This window comes from Ambystoma mexicanum, chromosome 7p (assembly GCF_040938575.1).
Source record: "Ambystoma mexicanum isolate Mex_15411 chromosome 7p, UKY_AmexF1_1, whole genome shotgun sequence".
NCBI classification, from domain to species: domain Eukaryota; kingdom Metazoa; phylum Chordata; class Amphibia; order Caudata; family Ambystomatidae; genus Ambystoma; species Ambystoma mexicanum.
In genome coordinates, this window is record NC_090939.1 from 173,785,002 (window position 1) to 173,796,145 (window position 11,144).

Genomic DNA, 11,144 nt, shown 5'->3' on the forward strand with positions numbered 1-11,144 from the left:
AAGGGCACCTTCATGTCTACTTCCAGAACATCATATTGATGGGTATATTTTGTTTATCTGCAGCCACTCTTGTTCAGTGACATAATGTGTTCATGAAACATTTGCAGAAATTACTCTACACAGTATTGCCTTGCATCGTCTTTTTGGTGCACTTGTCAAAGCTTGCCATTCCTGTGGTTTGAGAATTGCATTTCTCAAAAGCCTCAAAGTTCACTCAATTCGTGCATCTACTTCAAGATTCAGCTTTTCAAAGTCACTCCAGCATTCAATTCCATGCAGCCAACATTGGCGTGTGACCACACTTCCTTGCATGCCCTTCTTTTGTGGGGATGTTTTAGCAGAGTTCTCACTCCGGCATGGTGCCCACATGTTTTAGGCACACATTTCACAAGGTGCTTCGAACCGTGATAGGGTCATGTCCTTCCTGACACCTACCCCTGATTTTGGCATTTACATTTAACTGATCGTAATTTTGTTTTTATTAATTGTACTTATTGATGGAGGGAAGATATTGTTTTACCCAGAAACACTTACAAAGAACAAAACTGAAATCAGGGAGATTCTGTTGCAGGTCGTTACAATGGAGGGGGCGGTGGTGAGAAACCTACTGGTTGGTTGAGGGGAAGAACATAGTAACTATCCCAGGGACAGGATGATACACATGATGGATAATAGCCTGAGGAAACATACAGGTTCCTATAAAAAGAGGATTCAGGAAGAGGGTAGTTAGAAAGGGTGAGCAATGTGACAGTAAGTTGAGGGATACCCTTCCTGACTTACACAGTGAAGCTTAAGTGGAAAGTTTGAAACACAGGGCTGGGGTATAGAGTTCCAGTGGTACAGGGCAAGAAGACTGATTAGTACCCGGCGAGAGTCAAGCAGAATGCAACACGCATTCTGATTGGCTCTCGCCGGGTCCTTACCCGGTCGAGAATCCTTTGATTCTCGGCCAGGACTCCAGCTGCCTTGTCCTCTGTGGGGGGGCGTGGCAGCCCCTCAGCCAATGAGGAGGCTCGCAGCGGGGCCATCCCCGCTCCGAGCCTCCCCACGGCTGAGAGGCTGCCTCCGCCCCCCGCTGGGGACTCGGGTAAGCTTTTTTTTTGTATTTTTTTCCCTTCCCACCCTCCTCCCTACCCCACCCACTTACCTTCTTGCTCCTGCGTCCTTGGTGGGGGACGATGGCAGCCTCCAGCAGTGTGGAGACTCCGCGCCTCCACACAGCTGGAGGCTTCCATCGTCCCCTGGCAGGGACGAAGGTACGTTTTTTTTGTTTTTTTTTCTCCCCCCTTCACCCCCCTCCCGCCCTCCCAAACCCACTTTTTTTTTTCGGGAGCGAATGCGCTGGGAACACTTGTGTTCCCAGCGCTTCCGCTCCCGAAGGCCGCCATGGAAAGAGAAAACGGACTCCCATTTTCACTTTTCCGGCGGCCATTTTCTTGGTTGTTTTTTTTTTTTTGTCCCGAAACGCTGCGACTTTTCGGGACAGAAAAAAATGCTTTTAGTGCCCCGGTCACGCATATATTGCGGGACGGGGTACTAATAGAAATATGACCCTCACGGCGGGGTCATTACCGACTCAGGTAATGCCCCGGGGCCTTCGTTAAGGCCCTCGCTTCGCTTGGGCCTATAACTATGGGCCCCGGGGCATTACCTGAGCCGGTAATGCCCCCGCCGCTCGGGTCATATTGCTTAATTAACACCCTGAAAGGCGGTGCCGGCCAATCAGGAAGTTTGAAATGTGGGCTGTATCGTATGGTACAAGCCTGCATTCGGAGCAGCCCGGTGGTGCTGTCCAGCATCACTTTCCCTCCCCCCCGCCCTCACTCTTAGCACCCATGTAGGTTCATGCACGGGTGCTAAGAGTGAAATTGCTGCACGGCCAGGCACTGCACCATGCTTTGACCAAGGCCGTTTCACTGTTGATTACGTTATGGTCATCAGCAGTGAAAACGGACCCGTGGCAACAATGGCATGGTGCTGGGGGGGGCATGTCGAAGGCAGTTTCTTGTTTCGTTTTTTTAATAAATAAATGAAACCATTAGCACCTACATAGAAAATTACACTGGTGCTAATTGTGATATGCCCCTCTGCGGCGGGTTGACCCTGTCGTTCAGTCCCTTAACTTGGGTGGAGGGCCATTACCGACAGGGTCGGCCCGCCGCCGTGGGGAATATCACCTCAGAACAAGCAAAGGTGAGAGGATGTGCAGGTAGTACGGGGAACAAATAGGTTAGGGAGCGTGCTAGAGGGAGGTTGCATGGGGGGAGAGTGGCGGGAAATGGTGTTGGCCAAGTAAGAGCCAAGGGTTTGAAGACCAACAGAATACATTTGATGCTGGACCATGTCTAAAGGAGAGCCAGCTAGTACCATGTAGTCCTGGGAAGTGGGAGAAGAGCAGGTTCAAGTTGAGTATTTTGTCAAGCGGAAAGAAAGGTGAGGTGTGAGTTCCAGGAGGAGGTTGTCCCAGCAGTCCAGGCGACAGAGAACCAGGGTTACCATGAGTGCTTTGGTGGAGCAATGGGTTAGGGTGGGTTTTCTTGAAATTAACACGTTTCTCCCGGTGGCAGCAGAGTTTGCAAGTTGAGGTCGTTATGCTGTGTTTAAGATTTTTCTCAGCATGTCACCTTGGAAACTTAATCATTCTGTTACTAAAGATGCCGTGCCACAGTGAATAGAGCCACTCTCCTCTTCTTCTTCACTCAGGGTTTTTGTTTCTTTCACAGCTGAGCGTGGAGAGCGTGGAGAGCGGTGGAGAGCGGTCGCCGGTGGCCTGAGGTGATCAGCAGGCCTGGAAAGCCCTGCCTGGGCCTCCGTGAGTGCTGTGCTTTGTGTTTTTGAAAAAGAAAGTAGAATTGTTTGTTCGCGCTCCTAGCGCAGTGTTTTTGGCCTCCTCCTGCTCCCCCCTCCCACTTCCTGGTCTTCCTCTCCCTCCCCGCCTCCCTGCCCGCCCACCCCCCCCTCTGATTGGGTGTGTGCCTGCCTCCCCTCTGGCCTACTCGACGGCCGTTCCCCACGCTCGCTTCTTTTCTCCAGCTGAGCGTGGAGAGCGGTCGCCGGTGGCCTGAGGTGATCAGCAGGCCTGGAAAGCCCTGCCTGGGCCTCCGTGAGTGCTGTGCTTTGTGTTTTTGAAAAAGAAAGTAGAATTGTTTGTTCGCGCTCCTAGCGCGGTGTTTTTGGCCTCCTCCTGCTCCCCCCTCCCACTTCCTGGTCTTCCTCTCCCTCCCCGCCTCCCTGCCCGCCCACACCCCCCCCTTCCTCTCCCTCTGCCTATAACCTCCCCCCTTCCTGGGCAGCCCTCTGCCCGGCAGCCCCTGCGGCTAAGGGCCCCAGGCCAAGGGCGACTCCTACAGTGCGGCTCCCTGTGTGTCTGCAGGTGTCCGCAGGGGACGCCAGGCGCCAGTTCCACCTGTTCTCCGGCCCTCCCCTCCTCACCTTGTTCACCTCATCCGCATGATGCCTCGCCCCCCTATTCCATTTTATTGGTAAACTTGGGTGCTTCTCTCCCCTCGCAGGATTCTCAAACTTAGGTGGCCCTGACCTACTACGCACTACTGTCTGCTCTGCACTGTGGTAAACTAGTGCCCTCCACTCACTTCCTGTCTGCATACTCGTGTCATCCGCCTCCCCTCCTTCTCCATGGTGCTCTCTATCTCGCCTATCTACTCTAACTGCTTCTCTATTGACTATCCTGCTCTCCTCACTAAATCTGGTAGGAAAAAGTTTAAAAAGGACATCCTGGTCTCCAACCCAGGCCTCCCTATCGCTGACACCTACACGAGCGCCTGCTCCAGGGAAACTCTTACTGACATTCTCTTTTTCGTGCCTTCACCTGACCTATGGACCCCTCACATGGTCGCTGTGCTCTCTCCTTTCTCCTCCTCTCCCATTAATGGTGGCACACGTTGGGATGTCCTCTTGGCCCCTTTCCACTCCTCTAAGGCCATCATTAATGTCTATGCTAACGGGACCGTCTTGGTCCAAGGCCCGCAGGCCAACCTTCACCTCTTTGATAGACGCTTCCCACGCCTCATCAACTTCCTCTCCGCTCCCGCTGTCCCCCCTCCTCTGTCCTCGGCTACCTTGCCTCTCCCCTCCCTCCCTGCCCCTTCTCTTGCTCCCTCTTCAACTCCTTCTCTAACACCTCCGCAGGGCGTACCTCTGATCTGTACCCCTCCCCGGAAGTTTTTCAAGGGTGGCAACCTTCTCCACATTGCCACTCTAAATTCTCGCTCTGCCATCAAGCACTCCTCTGATATCTGTCGCCTTCTTGAGGAACTGGACCTCGACGTCCTCGGTCTCACTGAGACATGGTTCACTGCCAGCTCTGCCACCAGCTTCGACACACTCCTACCTGACGGCTACAAGATCCTCTCCATGCCTAGGCCAAACCGCTCAGGGGGTGGTGTTGCCCTTATCTTCCCTGAGTGGATTCCTGCCACTGTCACTCCTACGCAGACCTACTCCTCTTTTGAATGTCTTGTCTGCCGACTCTCTCTCTCTCCTAGCCATTCCCTTACCGTGGCTACTATCTATCGGCCACCTGGTCGAATTTCATCCTTCCTCTCTGAGTGGGCTGACCTCTCCTCCTCACTCCTGTCCTCAACCACCCAACTCCTCTTTCTCGGTGACTTCAACATCCACCTCGATGCCTCCTGTCCCCCCACTGGTCTCTTTCGCGAACTCTGCAACTCTCTCTCACTCTCTATCCTCCCGTCTGGGCCTACTCACTCTGCAGGGCACACTCTTGATGCTCTGATCTCTTCTGACCTTCCCCTCTCCCTCCCTCTCTCCACTCCTCTCTCCTGGAGTGATCACTTTCTCCTATCCTCCCACCTCTCCCTCCCTACCCCACAGGCAAAGCCACCCTCGTCATTGCCACCCACCTTCTCGGTCATCCGACCCATGAAGCGCGTGTCAGTTGAGGCTTTCGCTGCTACCTTCTCGCCCCCTCCTCCCCCCTCGGCTGACTCCCACCCTGACACCGCCCTCTCCATCCTCTATTCCTCTATATCTGATACTCTCGATATCCTTGCCCCCGTCATGAGAATCCGCCTGAAGCCCAAAGCCAAATGTAACTCCTGGTATGACTCGGATCTCGTCACCCTAAAACGCAAGTGCAGGGTGGCAGAGAGGAAATGGCGTGCTTCATGCTCATCCTCTGACAAACTGGCCTGCCGCCTGCTCCAAAGGCAATACCGGCTCTCCGTTCTCACCAAGAAGAGAGCCCTTATCCAAGCCCGCATCTCTGAGGCATCAAACAACTCGGCCGAACTCTTTAAAATCTGCAAGGAGCTGGCCAACCCTGCTGCAGTCTCTACCTCTCCTGTCCCCTCCCAGGCCCTCTGCACCGCACTGGCCTCGCACTTCATCTCAAAAACTCAGGACATCCTGTCCTCGCTCTCCTCCTCTCTCCTCCCTCCCTCTCTTCCCGGCTCTTCCTCTTGCTCTCTTGCAGCCTCCCCTCCGCCCTCCTTCTCTGCTTTTCCACCTTTCTCTGCTGATGAGGTTTCCAGACAAGTCCGATCTATGAAAGCCTCGTCTAAACAGGTTCACCCCTGTTCCTCCAAAACCATCAAGGACCACATCGACTCCCTGGCTCCTGCCTTGGCTGCCTTTTGCAACCACTCATTCGCCTCTGGAGTCTTCCCATCCCCCCTCAAGCACTCCCTTGTGCACCCCCTCCTCAAGAAACCCTCCTCCGACCCCTCCTGCCCGGCCAACTATCGCCCAATCTCCATCACTCCCTTCCTGGGCAAGCTCCTGGAGAAACTGGCCATCTCCCAGCTTAACCTCCATGCTGAATCTGTTGGTAATCTTCATGACCATCAATCCGGCTTCAGAGCGGCCCGAAGCACGGAAACTGCTCTCCTGAACATCCGTGAGGACCTGCTCCTGAACCTCGATTCCAACACTCCCTGTGTTCTCATTCTGCTCGATCTCTCCTCTGCCTTTGACACTGTCAACCATGCCATCCTGCTCAACCGTCTCCGTGATAACCTGGGTATCACTGGTCAGGCTCTGGCATGGCTGACCTCTTTCCTTTCCGGTCGACCCTCCCAGGTCCAAATGGGCTCCTTCCTCTCTGACATCTTTTTCTCCACCTGTGGTGTCCCCCAGGGATCCAACCTCTCTCCCTGGCTTTTCAACCAGTATCTGGCACTCCTTGCCCACCGCATCGCCGCTCTCTGCCCCTACTTCCAGTGCTATGCGGACGATACCCAGCTCATTTTCAGGCTACCCTCGGCCTCCTCCTCTCCTTCCCTCATCTCCGACTGTCTGTCTGCTATCCAGGAATGGTGTGCCGCCAATGACCTCTGCCTTAACGCCAGTAAGACTGAGATTCTACTCATCGGCACACCCACTCCCTCCTTCCCTGCAGCTCTCTGGCCGGCCTCCCTTGGCCCCCTTCCTGCCCCTACCTGCAAGGCTAAAAACCTTGGGGTCATCTTCGACTCCACACTCTCCTTCTCTCCTCATATATCTGACGTCTCTAAGAAGTCACACTACCAGCTGCACCTCCTCAGAGGTATTCTTCCCTTCCTCTCCTTCCCCCAGAAGCTCACTGTCTCCCGAGCCCTGGTTCTCTCAAGGCTGGACTACTGTAACAGCCTCTATCTTAATCTGCCTGCCTCCACTCTCCGCCCTCTGCAACTTATCCAGAACAGAACTGCGAGACTTGTCCTTGGCCTCAAGCCCAGGGACCGTATCTCTCCAGGACTGAAATCTCTTCACTGGCTCCCAGTGGCTGCGAGGATTAAGTTCAAAACCCTCTGCATTGTCCACAAGGCCTTCTGGGGCCTGGGGCCTAAATACCTTCAACTCTCTCTTCCTAAATATCTTCCTTCACGAGCCCTTCGCTCATCCTTCTCCAACTCCCTCATGGTCAGCCGCTTCTCGAAGCAACGAGCTGGGGGTAGATCTCTCTCCGCAGCAGGGGCCTCCCTCTGGAACAGCCTTCCTGCCTCCCTGAAACTTGAGGAGAACCATCTCCGGTTCCGGAAGCACCTCAAAACCTTCCTCTTCGCTTCTGCCTTCTCTCTCCCTCTCCCCTGCTAAACCTGCTTAACTCCCCACTGAATTCTGCACTAAACCTGCATCTGAGCCACTCTCAGCGACCTCGGTCCAGGTCCCAGCCACTCTCCACTTGCACTGCCTCCCTGGCTCCCCCTGCACTGTGGGACTGTCACTGCATCCCTACAGCCCCCTTCCCAGCACTTGCTCTGCACTTACCTCGCACTTGCCACCAGCTGGCCCTTTTATTTATTACTTATTATTTATTTATTTTTTACGCTACTTACCTTGTACCGCACTTCCCCCCCACCTCCTCCCCCTGCACTTTCTCCTTTTCCCCTTACCTCTGCACTTGCGCGATCTGAATGACACCTGGCCTAGTAGGATCGTTTGTCTGTCTTCCCCTTGTTTCCCTCCCTCCCTGCCTCGTCGCGCCTTGAAACACTTGTGTATAGGCGCGTTACAAATATCATATCATATCATATCATATCATATCACAATTGGCATGACTCGCCCCCCATTGACAGACGAGTTTAATGAGCTTGGATACTCATTCTGTATGTTCCACTGCCAAACGCAACAATCACCTGTGCCTCGTGCCAGTATATGTTGTCTCATACATCACAGCCCTTTTGGCTGCATCCTGTGTGTTTTATATATTTTACTGTTTAGTGAGTGGCTTTTTCATGTGATGCGGTGCGGTGAAGTGTCCCTGCCTGTGTTCTGTGTCTGTGTTCCAAGTGTGACAGCTGGTCAGTAGGACTAGGCATCCTGATTGTGGAATCCCTGGTTCCCCTGCATCTTGGTGACTACCTTCCACCCACCTACTGTTTGTGAAACACACCTGGCCATGAACCTACTTAGCTACGGATGCAGTTTTGAACCGTAGGTCTCCTTCTCGCTTGATTATACCAGAAACATGGCAATAGGGCATTTAGTAGCTGGACACCTTCCTGCATGAATATTATTGGTTGCTACCTGACTATCTGTCTAAGTAGGGACTTTGGAATCAGTTGAGTTTCCATTGGCCTTCTTGGTGGGCGGCAGAATTTATAATTGGTACCTGAAATCCTGTCTGACAAAGGAATTTCAAATCAGTATCTGACGGTATATCTCTGAAGCAAATTTGAAATCAGTACCTGAACATGGGTGAAAGAAGGGATTTTTTAATGAGTTTCCAATTTCATGTCTAAGGGTCGAACTTTGATTCAGTAACCAATGGCATGTTAAAAAAGTTAATTTGGAATCAGTGCTGGTACACACGTTCAAGAACGTAATTTCAAATCAGTTCCTGAAGGCATGTGAAAAAAGTAAATTTTGAATCAGTACTTGATCAGATGCTTAAGAAGGGAATTTCATCAAACTACCTGACTGTATCCTTAAGAAGATACTTTTGAATCAGTACATGGTTTATGACGTAGAAGGGAATTTTGAATCAGTACCTCATAACAAGACTAATTAAGTAATTTCAGATCTGTATAGGTCTAAGAAGGACATTTCAAATCAGTACTTGATTTCATGTCTAAGTAAGGAATTAAGAATCTGAATCAGATTGCATGCCTAAAAAGAGAATTTTGAATATGTACCTGAAAAAACCCCTAAGCAGACAAACTCAAATCTGTATTTGATTTCATGTGTACGAATTGAATTTAGAATCTCTACCTGAATGAATATCCAAAAAGAGAATTTGGAATGTGTACCTGAAAAGGACATTTCAAATCAGCACCTGATTGGAAGCACTTCCACAGATTTCATGTTTTAGGAAAAACACTAATTGATTGCCATCCCCAGAGTTGAAAGGGCTCATTACCTCTCTAAGCGCACATATGCTTTGCAGAGTTTTGAGGGGCAAAACAGCTGTATCCTGTGCCACCCTTTCCAAGAAAATGATAACAAAATTTCTGATAGTATGATAGAGACATATAGTGTGGAGGCTCATTAGGAGTGAGCCAGCCTGCAAAGAATGCAGTGAACGCCGGTACTACCGGCTCCAGCATTTTTTCTGTAACGGATCACTCCGAGTCTGCCGGTAGGGGCAGTGAACTACTGGCAGGTCCAACATGCCAGGAGTCCAGGCCCCTACCGGCAGAGTAATCACTGAAGCACTGGCACCATTAACAGCACTGCCGGTGCTTCAGTAATTCCCATCTCATGGTGTCCAAAAGGACTCCATGGAATTGGAACTTACCGCTGGTGCCGGCACCCCTAATATCCTAGCAACACCATGCTATTGGGCACTAGTAACGGTAAGGCGAGTCTGCAAGTAACGTTTCCTGGCAGATCTGTAATGAGACCGTAATAGTCTCTTGAGAGTGGCCCTGGCCTTGATCTCGTGAGACTTCCCTCGAGAGGAGGAAGTCTTTGGTAGGCGAGTGAGAGAGAGGCACGAATAACCCCAGGAAGCGGTTGCAATGCTGCTCTCCTCCTGCTAGAAGCCCACCGGGTCCCCGCTTGTATGTAGTCACTGCTGCAGCCTATTAAGAACTCAAGCAATGCGTTTGGACAGTGAATATAAATAGTGCTTAGCCTAAAAGATTGCTGTAAAATATAATACACCGGTGATCCTCATCTTGCTGTCAGAGTCGTACTGCAAGACATGGCATAGGCGTTGTTGGGTAGGGTACTCGAAGATACCGTAGTAAATCTTGTATGTGCTATCCTAGAAGGTGGGACCAGACAAAGGATAGAACCACGTGGATTTGCTGATGAGTATCACTACCTTTCTTTTCAATACATGTGTTATTGTCATAAAGTCGATGCAGTGTTTCATTCGGAGCCAATGTAACAACTTCATGGCTGGGGAAATGGGATCTGAACCGTTGTGGCTAAACAGCACATGGACAATGTGTCATCGGCATAGGGCATGTTATGGGCTGTCTCTGATGGTTATTCAACTTTATTTGGTGAAACTACTCAGGAAATGGCATTACTGTTTCCAGGTAAAGCCTTAGTACATAATAGCCCACATGCCAAAATCGAGCATCACTTAGGACCCCACAGCAATACCCATCACTGTTACGACCCCCTCTGCAGCACTGTACTGCTATCTCACTGGGTTTGGGCTATTCAATACCCTTGGCATCCACACATACATATATCTGTAATCAGAAACTAGGTTGGCCATTTCCGTATGAATGCCAGCATTTACTGTTGGTACTTTCATCATTGGGAAGCTTTGAGGGTGAAACACTCAATGAGGCCTGCAGATGGAGCATATAAAAATTGGTTATGCAAGAGGAACAGTGCCTACACTGGACATGTACACCTGTCTCCATCCATATGCGCACGGTTATCTAAATCTGGAAAGGAATTTTTGATAAAGGATACGTCTTCTCTCGAATCCTGCCCAGCTTCTGTAACAGGTTGTCACTGCATGTAAGTCTAGCCTAGGAACGTTTACGGGAGGACGCCCGACTATACAGTTGCCCCCGACCACTGAATTTGGCTACATGGACGTTTGATCCACATGACAGTCAACAGAGGCATACCCGTTGAGGGCACACCCAGTCCCCCCATCTAGACCAGGAGGTTCTTTTCCCTTTACGCCGCCTCGGTGGCAGCAACTTCACTTCTGGAGGACTGTTTCTTTTCTCTAAAGCTCCATCTCCTTTGGGGTCCTGACGAAGGCAGTATAACTTATGTCCTGCCGAAACGTCCTTTGCATCACTCTGTACCAACGAGTTATGCTATGTGGTTCAACATCGCCACTATGGACGTCGACCTGGGATGTGTATTTTTAGTCAAGTACAATTCTTGTCATGCATAATCAATTTTAGAATATGTATTAGGTGACACTATGTTTTGGAGGACTTCTGTGACTTATTAGCCAGATAGGGCCAGGAAGACAGTGGTTTGTGCCCTCTTTCCTCCATACTATGGAATTGTCTTTGTGTCACCTTTTGTTTCATGATTAAATCATTAAAATGCCATCAGATGTATATATACATCTCCCATATTGATATATGTATTCATGTGGCTTTTTTTTATATTTTTGTGTAAACGTAGGACCAATGGCCTATGTAATAAATTATTACTTTTTTGTACAAAATGACAAACACTGTGTATTATATTTTACATTCTGTGTGGTGATTAAAACAGCATATCGAATGGGGCCTAGTATGAGCTAAAACTGG